The 17918-nt window shown below is 40.0% G+C and overlaps 1 pseudogene; it reads left to right on the top strand.

Annotated features, from left to right (window-relative positions):
- The first annotated feature begins 3005 nt into the window (after positions 1–3005).
- Positions 3006–17918, top strand: part of LOC102426175 — a 96160-nt pseudogene continuing 81247 nt past the window's right edge.

Here is a 17918-nt window from a genome sequence, read left to right as displayed (position 1 = left end):
TTTGTTTGGAGAGGAAAAAATGCTTATTAACAAAATCATATTCACAGACATGAAAAGAGTTTCTCTTTCCACATTTGAATACATGTCTTTTAAATTACAGATCGATAAGACTTGAGCAAGTACAATCTGTTACACACAACCGCCTGTTCAGAATCTAAGGCAGACGATAAAAAAAAATAAGAAGAAAGACAGGATGAACTTGCTCATTTTGGTATGTGTTAACCTATTAATCTGGAGAGACTGATATGGGAAGGGAGTCCCAACATGCGGTAGAATAGTTACTTCTAACACGTGGTGTTTATTTTGGGAAATCTTTGAGGATCTCAGTAATATATATATCCATAGTAAATATCTCATACATATACATGTACATCATGCATGTACTTTTACATACTGAATCCAGTTCATGGACAGACCCTGGAATCCCTGTATTCCGCACAAAGAACCCATGTGTAGGGTAGCCTTCATTGCTTGCCAATTGTGCTCCTGCTGTTTCTAGAGTGAAGATTTTGCTTTTGCAACTTGCCTGGATTCTCCCCAAGAGTAGGAACCTCATTTGTCTTTCTAGCACATCGGTACCTCGTACAATGCCAAATGTAAGGGTAAGTGTTTAATAACTTGAAGTCAAATGAGTAAATGTTGAAAGACTGATTCCAAAGTTAGACCCAGAACTAACATTTTCCCAACCACCTCAGGCCTAAAGAAAAACCATGTTTTTATATGCTTTTTTCCTCTTGTTGAAGTTACTCCCTGGACAAGCAAGACCTTTCAACACCTCTACTTGAAGGAGGATACAAATTCTTTCACTCCAAAAAGAATCTAAAACCTGGCTCCAAACAGGAGTTTTCAAACCAGGGAGAAACAGCCCCAAGCATGCAAACATCACAAAGCCTCCAAGTAAACTGACATTAAAGGGTGACTGTGCCAGGAGTTCCAAGGAGCTTAAGAAAGTCGCCCTGGGGAGGCGTTTAAGGGAGGTCTCCCACTGAGTTTCCTGCAGTGCCCTGGTCACATGGGCTAGATTTGAGAAATGCGTCTGCCTCCTTGTTCTTGGCCAACCATTCCCTCAGCCAAAAACAATTGGGACACAAGGAATGTGTTCCTAAGAAGAGCAAACGTTACAACTGGGCCCTTTGTGAGCCCTCCTGGAAGTTCATGGTGCTCCAGCCCCAGGGCTGGGATTCACAAGCTGGGGTGAGCCTTTGACATGAACCTGGATGCTCTTCCAGGCTGTGGCTCAGCCCCTGAAAAATGGAAAATGCCACTGAGACAGCTGGGAGCAGTTCAGAGAAGTCAGGGTAGGAGTGGTGCCCTGGGCCAGACCCCTTCTGAGGAAGGACAAGCATGAAAGAAGGAAAAGGTGCCCACTGACTGGTTTCATTGAGCAACAATGGGCCTCTTGTGACGAGAAATAAGGGGAATTCAGCTGCCCAGCTGCCCAGGTCTGACCTTTTGGGTCTGGGCCAAGTAATACTTATGCTGCCCAGGGCTGAGATGCCAGCACTGGGCTCTCCATAAACCCCTTGCAAGGCATATTTGTGAGTATTTGAGTTCTCAGAGTCTGGAAGACAAGGCTTTTGTAGCCCATATTAAGCATGAGATCCTGGGCAAAGAATTCATTGAGCAATATGGTTTATTCCCCAATTGTGAATTTAATCATCATTTATTTTACATTAGCTTTGAACAAAAACGAACAACACTCAGTTCTTTTCCATTAGGCACGTGCAGTCTAGAGAGGGGCGGTAGATACGGATCCAAGCAATTGCCGAGGCAGGACAAGATGATACAAAGGCAAACAGAGGAGGAGAAGGTGTTTGAACCAAGATGCAAATACAATCATGACAGAGGGAAATAGATAGTGCGTGCTCCACCCAACCTCCAGAGGCTCTGAGAATAAATACACACATGGTTATACAGATAAAGTGCTCAGATTTATTCAGAAGAAAACATTTGTACACTTGAGACCTTAGTCTTGGATAATCATTTAATGTAATGACAGCACACTGCTTGTCTGATATATCTCAATAGCCTTGTTTTAGCCACTTATGAGGAGCCAGCTGAGGCTCACAAACACCAAATTGTCCCCTATAAGAGAAGAGATGAAGGTGAGAGTTAAGGGTGGTGACACTGGTTTTCAGGCAGGAAGCTTCCATACCTTTGCATTGAATTAACATCTTCTACATCCTCAAGACATAATGTTTTGCAGTGGGATAGTCAGGCTGACCTAAGTTTAAATTCTTGTTCTGCCAGTGCTACATGTGTGATCTGGCTACTTAGATTCTCTGACCCTGAATTTCTTCACCTGGGAAATGGGAACAATTTTATTCATCCCACAGGGTTGCTGTAGAGAGTAAAAGCATTAATGCTTCCAAAACTCCTATCATATCCTCAGTGCAGGTTAGCTGACATGGCCTGGAATTGCAACTCTTGATAGGCCTAATTCAATCACCCATCATGATCCCCACTCTATAGTGATATTTCCACATTTCCATTCTTCCTACTATAACTTGCATTTGTTTCAAGTATAAACCAAACTTCCTGGACTTGTGTAAGTTGTATGTAAGCCTTGGACTTACAGCTAATTGAGGTACAAATGACCACAGGGACACTACGGCCACCAGGACCATTAGCCCACCCGCTCATTCTCTCCCTTGACAATTGTTCACAGGGTCTGCCCCAGATATTATCTCCAGAAAGGGCTTTTATTTGGTCAATATAATACATTTTTCACCACCTCTAACGACCTGAATATGAGAGTAAACAGCCAGCGGGAGCCAAATCTTCTGGTTTTCACAGGCTTAGATCAAGCTATAGGAATTGTTAAGGCATTGGAAGAGTCTACTCTCAGAGAGTTGATCCCACAGTGGTTGCCTCTACCCACATCACCCACAATGAATGTGTTAGTGCTGGCACTGCTGCCAGAAAACAGGGCCCCGCTGGGGAAGACCTGACAAGGGGCATCCCTGATCCTTGCAGTGTGGACCAGGAACATCTTTTTATCGAGCATGGACAAGCACTTGTGCTACTTGATGAAAAGCGGATCCATGGGAATCAGTGCAGACCTCCTGGATGGGGCGATGGATTGGCATGCTTGGCATGTTCTCCTGTTGATTATGGTGTTTGCCATCCAGATGGGTATAACAGGGACCTTCCACCAGCATCAAGTGATGGCCATCAGCAGGCTGCATGTTAGTGGAAGGACACTGTGGCTAGAACTGAGGCAGGCTAGAGGTGCAGGTGAAGTCATGGTTAGGGGGGAGCCAGGATTCTGGAAGAGGTGAGTAGTCTGGAGTGTGTTATGTTTGGCGCGGAGGGGATGGCAGGTACCCAAGGTCTAACCAAGACAAGAGGTGGGAATCATGCTGAGTTGACACAGCAGAGGAAACAAAGGACCGGAGCAAGCAGTGGTGAGAAGGTAGGGAGCCAGATAAGAGCAAGACCAGGATAGTGCTGCTTCCAGAGGTGTCCGGGTCCATGTTAATTTCAGTGGTAAGTTTTCTTGCCTTTCCTTCTTGCTCCTCATTTAATCCCAGTGGACTCAACTTGTTCTCAAGGTTGCTTGCCCAGCCTCTATAAGAGAAGAAAGCAAGATACAAGATGCCTAATAAGAGAATAAGATCACCCTTGTTTGTTTTCAAAATTCTCCAAACAATTCTGAATCCCAGTGTCCAGATCCTGTCTGTCACTTGGCTCTGATCATGGGACATTAAAAACACCAGCCACAGGTCGCATCGGTGCAAAGAGCAGAGCCACAAATCAGACAGTGCCCTGCACATTCAGGGTATTAATCCTGACAGAAAGATCTTTAGCATTGTATGGATTAGTCAATGTAAATTCATTAACTACTTGTCATGACTGTAATATAATCTGGCCTGACCATAAAGATCCGACAGCACTGTGTTAATCAGATCTACACAGAAAATAACACATTTCTGTTAGGAATCTACGACTGACTGCTCTCCTTGCCAGAATGGAGGAGCTGGGGCTTTACGGGGTGGGGAGGAGGGAAGGTGCCTTTCTTCATGTCTGCAGAAGAGCATCACAGTCCGTGAAACTTGAAAGTACCTTCCATTTCCAGTAAACCTCGCACCCTCCACATAATGGACGCCCGTCAATCTCTAGGCCCCATCAGCGAGAGGTTCGCAGATAATACAGAGATTGTATTCTGCAGGGCTGAACATTTTCTCCTAGGATGAGTCATTATCAGGTTTTAATCATGCTCATTAGCAGCCATTAGGAGCCTGTCCAGCTTCCGACTGCCAGGGATGAGAGGGGAGAAAGATTGTGGCGGGGCTGCGCCCACCTGCTGAACTGCTCACCCTGTAACTTCCTGCATGAAGCACCGTGGTTCAGGGCTCCAGCAGTCTTAGATCTCCAGCTCTGCATCTACCTATTTCTCTAGGTTGAGCCAGTCCTGAGCCCAGCAGGACTTGAAACTGTAAGAATTTGACATTCACTAAAATCAGAGGCAAGCCAGGCCAACTTATCAGTCATGAGGTCACCATTTCAGCAGAAACATAAATTTGTATTTCTATAGCTTGGTGCACTGGGGAGTCAGTAAGAAGGTGGCATTGAGGACTCAGTAGGAAGGTGGCTTTGAAACAAATGAAGGCAATGGAAGTTACTATAAAGTGTTTCTTTTCTGTCCTGAAGGTAAGTGCCACTGAAAAAAACAACACGGCCTTTACAAATGCAGAACAAGTGAATACTTAAGATTTTTAATATTTTAGCATTTGTATCCATTCCCCATCTCTCCCAAATTGTTCTTTATCTTGGGTTGCACAGTTGTTATCTTTCTACAGATCTATGTTTTATTTGATCAGAGTAGCTAACAGAGGGCTCATGCACAGTAGGAGCTTCATAAAGTTTTGTTGAATGATAGAATGGGACACACATATTTTCTTATCTAAGAATTATTACTACAATGTGAGTTCATCTATTTCTAGCTTGAAAGTGTTTCTTTTTGTGCCTGTGTCTACTGCTTCAAAACATTCTGCCTGCGGTATTCAGTTGAGTTAGTTTAGCCTTTTCATCTTTAACCTGCTCATGTAGGATTTTGTCAGTACTCTAGAATAGCAAAAAAGGGGAAAAAATAAGCTTTTCATGTTTCTTTCTAATAAAAGTCTCTCTTCATGCTTTTCTCTTCCTTAGATTCCAGCCCATGTTAATTTCAGTAGTAAGTTTTATTTCCTTTCTTTCTTGCTCCTCATTTAATCCCCAGTGTACTCAGTACAGTAAATTGGGGCCACGGGATGAGCCCTTTATCTCTAACCTGATGGTCTCCCCTTCCAGTCTGGGAAGCCCAAGCAGGTGGTGAAACAGAGCACCCCAAACAGCACAGTGTCCAGGATGGTCCAGGGAAGAGTTCACCTGCAGGTGAACAGCTGCAGTTTGCTGATGGGAACTAAAAGAAGAGCCAAATAATGACCAAGGAAAGCAGATAACAGCCACAAGAGTCAAAGCTCTGCACACAGGGCACTCCAGCAAAACCAGAACATAGCTATCGTTCCATAATAATAATAGGATATTAAAGCGAGACCAAGTTATGGGAACTGGACATTTGGCCTCAGGAGTAAGTTAAATAGAACCAAGCCTCATGTTCAAAGCCAACATGTTCCCCGAGCATCAAAATTGAGCTTGTAGTTACCTCCTGACCTAGGTTGGGAGTGAGTGGAGAGCTCAAGTACGTGGTGGACACATGGCTCCTACAGTGGGAAGAACTAGCTGTGAAGATGAGCAGCAGCCAGTTAGAACCGAATTGACTTACAATGAATTCAGCTGGGAAGGTTAGCAATTGTCCTCTCTAAACGTGCTAGTGTTGAATTTAAAAATTAGACCAAAAAACAGCATTGGATTATGAGAGAGGAACGGTAATGTGTTATATATTAACATGTAATATTTACCTTCAAAAAAGTGCCAATTATGAAGCACTCTAAATGTAATTTCCATGAAAATTAATGCTGTTGGCACATGGTGAGTGGGTCCCACTTGATGTAAGCATTTCTCACGGAGCCTTTCACTGCTAAAGTCAGGACCAAATAGAAGGAAGACAATAGGACCTTCTGCTAGAGGCATTCTGTTCTTCCCATTCGTCAGTGAGATTATTCTGCCCATTGCCCAGCCCCACCTTCCCCAACTTCTGACTGGAAGCTCTTTAGGGAGATTGGGAAAGGCTGTGGGGATTATTCAATTTAGGTATTGGATTCTGGGAATGTTGCCTTTCTTCCTCCCTTCCTCCTTTCCTTCCTTCCTCCCTTCCTCCCTTCCTCCCTTCCTTTCTCTCTCTTTCTTTCTTTCTTTCTTTCTTTCTTTCTTTCTTTCTTTCTTTCTTTCTTTCTTTCTTTCTTTCTTTCTCCCTTTCTTTCTTTCTTTCTCCCTTTCTTTCTTCCTTTCTTTCTTCCTTTCTTTCTTTCCTGATGGTTCATTCACATTAATGATAGAATCACAATATTATAGGATGTTGAGGCTCTTCCTTTTGCTTCTAAGGAAAATAAGGCCACAAAGAAGGGAGGTACCTTCTTGAGATTTTACAGCAAGTGGTAAGTCATGAGGTAGTTTGAGTTCCACAAGCACAGGGACCAAGTCTATCTCACCATCCTATAGCTTTGTTGCCCAGCACAGGACCTGCCAATAGCAGGGGCTAAAAACATATGTGGAAAGAATGAAGGAGGGAAGGAAGGAAGGAAGGAAGGAAGGAAGGAAGGAAGGAAGGAAGGAAGGAAGGAAGGAAGGAAGGAAGGAAGGAATTGCTATGTGATGGATGAGGATTTTTAAAAAGAGTGTTGAGTGTAACTATTCAGGGTTCAGGAAGAAAAAGTCAATAGACACAATTTTATTTTTTTGAGACTAAAGTTTTGAATCAAATCCCAGAACTCAGATTCCAAAAGAGACGACAAGAATAATTATCTTCCAAATTCGCATTGAGTAGTGTGACCTTTCTTTGGAAATTTTCAGTACATAATTTTGGAGATGCCAGTTGGGAGTGAGATTTTTTCCTGATAAAACAGTACAGACCACTTCAATTATCCCCGGGGAAGGGGTGCTGGTTCTTCCCTCCTCCAGTCTTTCACTGAACACTTCCTGCCTTGTGAGGAACTCTGGGGAGGAACAGATGTGCCTGATTCTTCCTTTTTCTCTAATAAAGTTTGTCATTGACTGAAAACTAAAATGCCATCCTCCTCCCTGCATGATTAATGCGCAGGCAGCCTCTCCAAGCTTTGGACTGCTGAGCCCCAGTGAGGAATGGAGCCCCATTGCCTCCTTTCCAACGAGGCACAGCCAATGCACATGCGCACAACTGCACACCCTGCTCACTCACGTGTACACATGCACACACACACACACACACACACACACACACACACACCAAACTGCTCTGTGCTTGTACCAGCCTGGATCAACACTTAGCTAAGGGAGAAGGGTTTTCATTTCTTTACCTCTTACAGGGCCTTCCTGATTACTTTCTTGCTCTCTGCAGGTGGAAGCAGCTGAGATAAAGTTGGCCTTTTCCTTCTTTGGGAAATGTAGTGAAATACAGACACATCAGAACTAGACGTCTTGGATAAGAGGGCCGTCCTCACCTGCCTAAAAGGACATGAAGATGTGACTATTCAGTTTCTTGCTGAAGCCTGGGCACTGTCCTTACGCTGATAGCACTTAAGTTCCAATCCTTGTCTGTTTTGTTTATTGATGGACCTCCAAGTCCCCTACACGTGTGCCTGCTACGTAGTAATTACTTAATAAATACGTTTTGAAAGAATGAAGGACTCTGGATAGTTTTTAGGAAAATACACCATCTTTTCTTGCACACACTGCCTGGAATATCCATCTTACCTCTACCCCTTCCCAAGGCAAAGCCCCATTTATATTTCAAGGGCCAACTCAATGTCATCACTTCAATATTTTTGTATGGTCTCCACTCTAAGTGCGGGTATTACTCCTTCTTCCTAGCCCTTGTAACACTTGACTTTTACTAGAGAAATGTACACATTGATTTGCAATTATATAGTCACATATCTTTGTCCTCCATTGGTAAAGAGGGTTTTCTAAGGCCAACACACCATTTGTTCATTTCTGTTCTCTAGCACATATTAAAATTGCTATAAGCGACTGTAGTACAGTGAATACAGTGAAACTTCTGGCACCAGACTAGCTTGGTTTGAATCCTGCCTTTGTTATTTGCTAATCATGCAGACTCGGTCAATTTCTAACTTTGTGTCTTCCTTTCATTTTTGTAAAATAATGTTAACAATATCCATCTCCTAGTTCAGTGATGGCGAACCTATGACACGCGAACTCATTTTTTTGGTTGATTTTTCTTTGTTAAATGGCATTTAAATATATAAAATAAATATCAAAAATATAAGTCTTTGTTTTACTATGGTTGCAAATATCAAAAAATTTCTATATGTGACACAGCACCAGAGTTAAGTTAGGGTTTTTCAAAATGCTGACATGCTGAGCTCAAAAGGTTCGCCATCACTGTATAAAGGGTTTAATTAATTACAACATATAAAGCACTTAAACTCTTCTTTGTGCAAATTAAGCATTCAAAAAACATTCACTTTTATTTTTTTATTTAGAATAGTGCTTAAAGTTCACACTTTAAAATTTCTTTTTAAAAATATACTTTTTTTCTCCACAACCTCTCCAACACTTGTTATTACTTGTCTTGTTGATAACAGCCATTCTAACAGGTGTGAGGTGGGATCTCATTGTAGTTTTGATTTGCGTTTCCCTCATAGCTAGTGAAGCTGAGCATCTTTTCATCTATCTTCTGGTCATCTGCATGCCTTCTTGGGAGAAGTATCTGTTCAGGTCCTCTGCCCAATTTTTAATTGGATTGTTTGTTTGGTGTTGAGTTGCATGAGTTCTTTTTATATTTTGGATATGAACCCCTTGTCAGAGTTGCTGTTTGCAAATATCTTCTCCCATTTGATTGTTTGCCTTTTGTTTTGTTGGAGGTTGCCTTTGTTGTGCAGAAACTTTTTAGTTTGATGCAGTCTCATTCACTTATTTTTGTCTATACTTCCCTTGCCTTTGGGGTCAAATTCATATCATCACCTTACTCATATGTGGGATGTAAAACTGAAAGTGACAAATGAACAAAGAAAAGAAACAAACAAGAACTCATAGACACAGACAACTGTAGGGTGGTTACCAGAGGGAAGGGGGTGGGTCTGGTAAAGGGAATTAAATACATGGTGATGGAAGAAGACTTGACTTTGGGTGGTGAGCACACAATGCAATATATAAGTGAAGTATCATACAATTTTACACTTGAAACCTATATAATTATATTAATGAATGTCACTCCAATAAAGTTAATGAAAAACAAATAAACAAAAAATAAGTAAATATGTACTTGTCTTGAGATTGTTTAGTATTTAAGCAATCTTTTCCCAATAGTAACCCTTGATTTTTGCGTGGAGCTCACCTGGCCCTAAATCCTAAATCTCAGTCTCTGTAGTTTTCCCAGAACTACATGCTTTCCTCCTCAGTGCAGTGGGCTTATAAAGCAGGTCTAGCCAATCATTTCTCTGGACCCATAATGAGGTTAGAGATGGACACATGACCTCATCACAGCCAGGAAGATAGTGTGAAACTCTTCTTGGGTGCTTGGGATAGAGGAGGATGCCCATTCCTTCCTGGACTAAATCTGGAAATATTTGAGTCACTACTCCAACTGTCTTATTTCCTGGAGGGCAGAGAAGAGGATCAACAAGGAGGGAAACTGGATCGAGATAGAGAGGGAAAAAACTGGATCTCTGATGTCATTGTCTGAGCCCCTGCAACACTCCTGAACATTTTATTTTATGAGACCTGTTCTTCTGAAGATGGATGTATAATCCCTCAATTTAGTGGCTTAAAACAATGGTAAGATGTATTTTGCTCACACATCTACCATTTGGGCAGGGCTCGGCATGAAAGCTTCCACCAGATGTCAAAGGTGGTGGCCAGAGGGCTAGAGGCTGCGATCATCTGAAGGCATGGTGGTTGATGCTTGTCATCAACAGGAGGCATTGGTTCCTCTCCATATGGGTCTCTTCAGGTGGTCCTTCCTCATGGGCTAATCTGGGCTTGCTCACATCATGGTGCCACCTTTTCCCAGGGACATCCCACTTCCACCCCAAATATAAGAGAGAGTCGGGCAGAAACAGCATCCTTTTATGGAAAGTCACTCAGCACCAGTTCTGCCATTCTGGATTGGTTGAAGCACTCACAGGACAACTCAGGTTCAAGAGTAGTGGAAGGGCAGTGTTCCAGAAGAGCGCGTGAGACTGGAAATAAGACTGTGGCCATTTCTGGGAAATGCAATGTGCCACACGTCAGTCTGGGTTAGACTTCCTATCTCTCATCACAGAAAGAATCTTAACTATGCAAGGCTGATAAACATTTGTGGAATAGATGAGTTAATTGTTGAAAATCTGCTTTGCCTACGCTTGTGGAGTTTATTGTTTTTCCCTTCAAATAAACCACAACTTTTATCATCTTTTGTTCTGCTCCACATTTTGTTCAGGGGGAAAAAAATATCTTATTTGGGGAAAGCCTAACAAACAGTGGCTATAATTAAATTCACTCAACTAATTAGCCTTGCCAGTCAGGACAGCTCACTTCTGCAAGTCTTCAGCAACATGGTGCATGAGATGTATTTGTACAAACTTTTGTGCCTCTCAAAACACTCATATCCATGACAATTTGTAGCCCATCCAACCAGGAGGGGCAGATATTGTTAATTTTGTCACCTGACCTAGTTTAAAGATTAACAGAGCTTGATAACTAAAGATTAATATTACTATGTACTAGACCAGTGGTCGGCAAACTCATTAGTCAACAGAGCCAAATATCAACGGTACAAATTGAAATTTCTTTTGAGAGCCAAATTTTTTAAACTTAAACTATATAGGCAGGTACATTGTTATTAACTTAATTAGGGTACTCGTAAGCTGGCCTTTGCTAAAAACGTCCTCAATCTGATTGAGGTACGTTCGCTGAGGTCGACCCCTTCCAACTCTCCCATCCACACTCGTCTTGTATACTTGTTTCGTCTATCTCCTTTCGTTCATCTTCTCTATATGTCCAAACCATCTCAACTTACCTAAAAAAAAGTTTCATTTTATAATAATAAAGCCACCAACACAAAATAATTACAATTCTTAAATTGATGACAAAAATACCTGTAGGATTTGCAGCTGGTTGGAAAAATACAGGTAACTTTATGCTTCTAGTAGGTACTTTTGTCACCTGGGCGCGATTTGCGGACACGACTAGCACTAACCACTGCACATGAGACTGCCGACTGACTGGCTCACTCAACTTGTGAATGAATCACGCGCCCCTCCCTCGCACTGCCACTGCGTATCCCAAGGCCTGCCTGCACTGTGTCTCCAGTCGCCCAACCGACTGACACCCCCCACTTCTTCTAACACCACTTCTTCAAAATAGACTCTCCCAGGCTGAAAACCGACTTCTGCGCATGGGCCACAAAGTTTCAATCGCACTGTACGTGCGCGCCTGCACTTGGTATTTTGTGGAAGAGCCACACTCAAGGGGCCAAAGAGCTGCATGTGGCTCGAGAGCCGCAGTTTGCCGACCACTGTACTAGACTGTAATGATTTTAGTAGAAGTTCTAAGTACATATACTTGTAGGGAAAATTGGGATAAACCAAAATGAAACAAGGCTGTTTTGGCTTTTTTTTTTAAATTTTACTCTAGGAGTATCAAAGTGCTTAAATTGTCATTTACCAACAAGGACTATGCTTTAGCTAATTGGACCATAGAACATTTTCTTCTAAGACTCTCATACTCAATTCAGGTGTTCCTAGGAGCACAATTTGAAACATAATGACATTCCTAAGACAGCTCTTGAAGGTAACCATAAACATTTTGTATTTTTTTATCTACTTGCCTTTTTTTAAGTGTTTTTATTATTTTCTCCAGCCGATTAAATTTCATAGTTTTCATATAAACACTCCACAAATGGTGTCCATATGAGGATGACATCTTCTGATTCATTTGGGGAGTAACTGCTATCTTCCTGGGTGGGATAATGTCTTTCATCTGCAGAATGTATGACTATGGTGTGTGGTAACATTGACATGCCATTGAGCAAGATAAGTCTTCCTGCCACCAAGAGAAGTGCCTTTTCCCAAATCAGAGTGGCTCTAATTCTTTCTGACAGTCTCACGGGTGTGCTGTGTCTGGTATATATTTCCTAGCTCTGGAAACTGGATCCAATCCTTCAAACCAGGACTTCCTTTTAAAGGCAGCCCTATGAGCCGGCAAACAAATGGTGGCTATTCACTTTTCTTCATGAACAATGTTGCTTTGCCAATACTCATTTGCTGTGTTTCTTTAGTTATAGTTTGCTTGGAACTTGGCCATTTTGTGATTGGATATTCTAAGCAAAAAGGGGAGTGAAGCGACTCTAGAAATGTTGGCTTCCTCTCCACTTTATTTCCCAACTAAGTGTCCTGTACTTGCTGCTCCCACCCCCACACCCCAAGCATTCTTGTTGGGAAACTCCCCAATGGTTCACATGGTATTTGGTACCCATTGTTATCAAATATTTACAAGCTGTCAGCTCTCACTATGTGACACAGACCAGACCACATTGGGCTGAGCATCTACCCAGAAATTTACAATTCTTTTGTTGAGGGTTTCTGATGGTGAGAATATCACAAACAGCAGGAGGAAATTTTATCCACCAGAGGATGACACAGAAGGGTCACTCTCTTCCAAATAACTCTCTCTTTAAAAGAGAATTCAGCCCAATAATACAGGGATTATTGGAAAAGAGATTGTGATTCTTATTTAGGTCATGTGAGCAATGATGAGCAAGGGGCAGGAGGTAAACAATGGGCAGAGAAAGCTGATGTTTGGGTACAGCATTGCTCAAAGTATTTGCCAATTAACATCCATTGTGCAGAATGTTAATAGTCATCAATTGAAAAAGAGATTGACTGGTCAAATGAATTTAGAAAATCAGCAGTTCAGAACATTTTTACTACAGGACCTATCAGAGCCTTTAATACATTAATGTACTTTGTGCAACCCCAAAAGGGAGATGTTACAAAAGGACAATGTTCTAGATACTTCACATTAAATTAATTTATTTTAATTAATTCTATGAAGTAGGTAGTATTAGTAGCTTCACTTTTCAAATGAAACATCGAGGCACAAAGACATGATATTCTTGCCTCGAATCATTCAACAAATAGGTAGTGTGATCAGAAATGAAACCCAGGCCATCTGACTCCTGAGCTTTCCTCCTAACCCACCATATTACACTGACTTGATAAATATTGAGGAAGTGTGACTGCCCATAAAATGGTTTTACAACATGCTTCGAGTAGAGCATCTCTGATGGAAACACATTTTTGCCTTTTCATGTGACAGTCATATTCCTGACTCTTTCTAATGACACCAGATTCTCCCACTTGCCTTATGCTCTTAAGCATGAAATGAATGGCATACCAGAGGGTGCTGTGAATTATGGGGTTAAGTCTGATGGCTCCTTCTTGGCCTTGGACAACTAATACTTTGGCTTTCTTGTTGCTTAGATATTCTTAAATTATATTCCAAAATTTCATGTGCTTTTAAAAATTTAATAGACTTTATTTTTAAAGTATTTTTATTTTTAGGTTTATAGAGAAGTTGACTGGAAAGTACTGACAATTCCCACATACCCCTTCTTCCCACTCCCTCAATTTTCCCTATTATTAACATCTTGCATTGCTGTGGTACATGTGTCACAATTGATGAACCAATACTGATATATTATTATTAACTAAAGCCTATAGTTAACATTAGGGTTAACTTTTTATGTTGTACAGGTCCATGGCTTTTGACAAATGCATAATATCATGTATTCACCATGACAGTATTATAGAGAATAATTGCATTGCCCTAAAAATCCCCTGTGCTCGACCAATTATTACTCCCTCTCTTCCCATTTCCAAACCCCTGGCAACTAGCTTTCCAGAATATCATAGAGTTGGAGGCATGCAGTTTGTAGCCTTTGATGATTAACTTCTTTCAATTAGTAATATAAACTTAAGGTTCCTTTAAGTCATTTACTACTTAGTTTTTCATTACTGAATAATATTCCATTATATGTATGTACCACAGTTGGTTGATTCATTCACCTTTGGAAAGATATCTTGGTGCTTCCAAGTTTTGTTAGTTATGAATATAGTTGCTATAGACATTCGTGTGCAGGTTTTTCTGTGGATGTATACCTTCACCTCATTTAAATAAATACCTAGGAGTGTGATTGATAAGAACTGTGTCATTTAAGAAATTTGTCCATTTCATATTTGTTATCAAAATTGTGGGAATGGAGTTGTTAATATTATTTTGTTATCCCCTTAATGTCCATTGGATCAGTAGTGATGGTCCCTCTATCATTTCTGATATTAGTAATTTGTTTTTTTTCTCTTTTTTCTTGATTAGCCTAGCTAAATGTTTATTTTATTGATATTTACCAAGTATCAGCTATTGTTTTAATTGATTTTTCATTAATGATTTTTTATTTCAATGTCATTGATTTCTGCTCTAATTTTTAAATATTTCTTACCTTCTTCTTACTTTAGATCTAATTTACTCTTCTTTTTTTCTATTTTTTCTAAGGCGGAAGCTTTGATTATTGATTTTGATCTGTCTTCTTTTCTAATATATGTATTCAATGCTATAAATTTCCCTCCAAGTATGACTTTTGTTGCATCCCACACATTTTGATATTGTATTTTCATTTTTATTTGGTTCTAGACATTTTAAAATACCCTTTGACACTTCTTTGATCTATGTGTTATTTAGATTTGTGTTTTTTAATTTCCAAATACTTTAGGATTTCGCAACTATTTCTCTTGATTTCTGGTCTAATTCCATTGTGGCCTAAGAGACTACATTTTATAATTTATAGTTTTAAAAATATGTGAGGGTAGGTTTTATGGCCCAGAATATGGTCCAACTTGGTAGATGTTCCATGTGTGCTTAAGAAAAATATGTATTCTGCTATTGTTATACAAAATATTCTATAAATGTCAACTGGATTCAGTTGATTGATAGTGTTGTTCTGTTCAAATCTATTTTTATATAGTTGCCTGGTAGATCTGTCAATTACTGTTCCAGCGATGATGAAACCTCCAAGTATAATAGTGAATTTGTCTGTTTCTCCTTGGAGGTCTATCAGGCTTTGTCACATGTATTTTGATGCTCTGTTGTTAGACACATACATATTACGGATTATTATATCTTCTTGGAAACTTAACTTCTTCATTATTATGTAATGCCTGTATTCCTAAGTCTGCAATTAATATAGCTACTCAAACTTTGATTAGTTTTAGCATAGTATATCTTTCTCCATTCCTTAACAGGTTTTTTATAGAAAACATATAGTTCTTCATTAATTTTTTAAATCCATTCTTTAATTGGTGTACTTAGACCATTCACATTTAAAGTTACTATTGATATAGTAGTTGGCTTAATAGCTATCATATTTTAATATTTCGAACAATTGCTCTTTGTTCTGTTTCTCTCTCTCTCTCTCTCTTTCTCTCTCTCTCTCTCTCTCGTTTTCCACTCTTTTTCTGCCTTCTACAGTTTTTTTGAACATTTAATATGATTCCATTTTCTCTCTTCTCTTATATCAAATATAATTTTATTTAAAAATTTTAGTGGTTTTACAAGAGTTTTCAGTATAAATTTAAAGCTAATCCAAGTCCACTTTGAAATAACACTTTACTCCTTCATGGCTAGTGCAGGTTCTTTATAACAGATTTTGCTCACTTCCTCCCTTCCATCTCTTATAACATTGTTGTCATTTATTTTATTTATCCATAATTATACCGAATACATTGTTGCTATTATTAGTTTGAACAAACTACTATCTGTTAGGTAAATTAAAAATTTAATTTTAATCTCAATTATTTTTTTCTTTAGCATTCTTCCTTTCTTTTTTATTTTATTTATTTTATTTTTTTAATTCTCACCCAAGGATAGTTTTTCATTGATTTTTAGAGAGTAGAAGAGAGAGGGTAAGACAGAGAGTAATATTGATGTGAGAGAGACACATGGATTGGCTGCCTCCTGCACGAGGACTGGCCAGAGCTCGGGCCAGGGAGAAGCCTGCAACCTGCAACCCCGGTATATGCCTTTGACTGGAATTGAACCCGGGACCCTTAGGTCCCCAGGCCAAGGCTCTATCCACTGAGCCACACCCACTAGGGCTCATTTTTCCTCTCTTGACGAAGAGCTGAGTTTCTCCTCTATATCATTTTCCTCTTTTCCAAAGAACATCTTTTAACATGTATTTCAAAGTAAACCTACTGGAAATAAGTTTCCTCAATTTTTGTTTGTCTGAGAAAGTCTTTAGTTATCCTTCACTTTTGAAGGGTTACTTACAGAATACAGAATTCTACGCTGCTATTTTTTTTCTTTTCATCAGTTCAATTATTTTACTTCACTCCTTTCTTGCTTGCATGATTTGTGTAATTTTAAACCTTTTCCTGCATGTATAAGGTGCCCCTACCCTCTAGCTTTTTTCAAGATTTTACCTTTTTCTTTGATATTCTGTATCTGAATATGATATCCCTGGATGTAGGTTTCTTAGTATTTATCATATCTGGTGATCTCTAAGCTTTCTGGATCAGAGTTTTGTTGTCTGTATTAATTTTGGAAATTTCTCAATCATTACTACATCAAGTATTTCATCTGTTCCCTTGTCACCCACTTCTTCTCTTGTATTCCTATTAGGCACATTTTCTATCTTTTGCAATTGAACCATAGTTCTTGGATATTCTATTCCATTTTATTTTAATTTATTTTTCTTTTTACTTTTAGTTTGGGAGGTTTCTATGGATATATCTTCAAGTTCACTGATTCTTCAGCTTTGTTCAATCCCCAGATGAGCGCTCAAAAGAATTCTTAATTCACAGTGTTTATAAAGTCTCACATTTCCTTTTGATTTTTTTCTTAGATTTTCATCTTTCTACTTACATTACCCATCTTCTCTGTCATCACTGGTTCCATTCAGGCCTTAGCATACTAACCAACGTTATTTAAATTTCAGGTCTGATCATTCTAAATCTCTGCACTAGTTAACTCTGGTTTCAATGCTAGCTTTGTTTCCAAAAAGGGTTGTTTTTACCTTTTAGTATGTCTTGTAATTTTTTCGAAAGTCAAAAGTGATATATTGGGTTAAAAATATGGAGGTAAATGAGCCTTTCGTGTGGGTTTTTATATTTATCTGACTAGGAGGTAGGCTACATTCATTGTTTACTGTGACTGTAGGTATCAGAAGCTAAAATATCCTCTAGTATCTTTGTTTTTACCTCCCCTATTGTTTTTGGGTTTCACTAGAAGCTTTAAAGCAAAAGAGCTTTTAAGCAAAGCTTTCCCTGAGAAGCATTGCTGATATACAGGAACTGATTGGCGTGGTGGTACATGTGGGTGAGGTGAAAGCAGTCTATCGTTCTGCAATTAACTCTCATCATTTCAGTGAGCCTGTGCCTGGGCTGTGACCTCCAGGAAAACTCAGCTTTTTTCTGCTTTTCTGTGAGACAGGAAGTCTAGAGGGAACTGCACATGCGCATTCCCCTTCCCCTAATTTGGAGGAATAGCGGGGCCTGGCATTAGGTATTTTTCTTCCTCTATGTCAGTTAGTATCTGGTAAAACCCCAGTCACTAGGCTCTGGTAAACTGGTCCTTCATTCCTCCCTTCCTCCCTCCCTCCCTCCCTCCCTCCCTCCCTCCCTCCCTCCCTCCCTCCCTTCCTTCCTTCCTTCCTTCCTTCCTTCCTTCCTTCCTTCCTTCCTTCCTTCCTTTCTCTGATCATTTTATGACCTGGACTTTATAAAGAGTGACCAGGTAAAAGCCTTGGGGAACTAAAACAGCCTGGGGTTTAGGTCATTCCTTTT

This window comes from Myotis lucifugus, unplaced genomic scaffold (genome assembly GCF_000147115.1).
Source record: "Myotis lucifugus unplaced genomic scaffold, Myoluc2.0 scaffold_69, whole genome shotgun sequence".
NCBI lineage: Eukaryota > Metazoa > Chordata > Mammalia > Chiroptera > Vespertilionidae > Myotis > Myotis lucifugus.
Note: the sequence above shows the minus strand (reverse complement) of the source record. Positions and strands in the feature narration are given on the sequence as shown.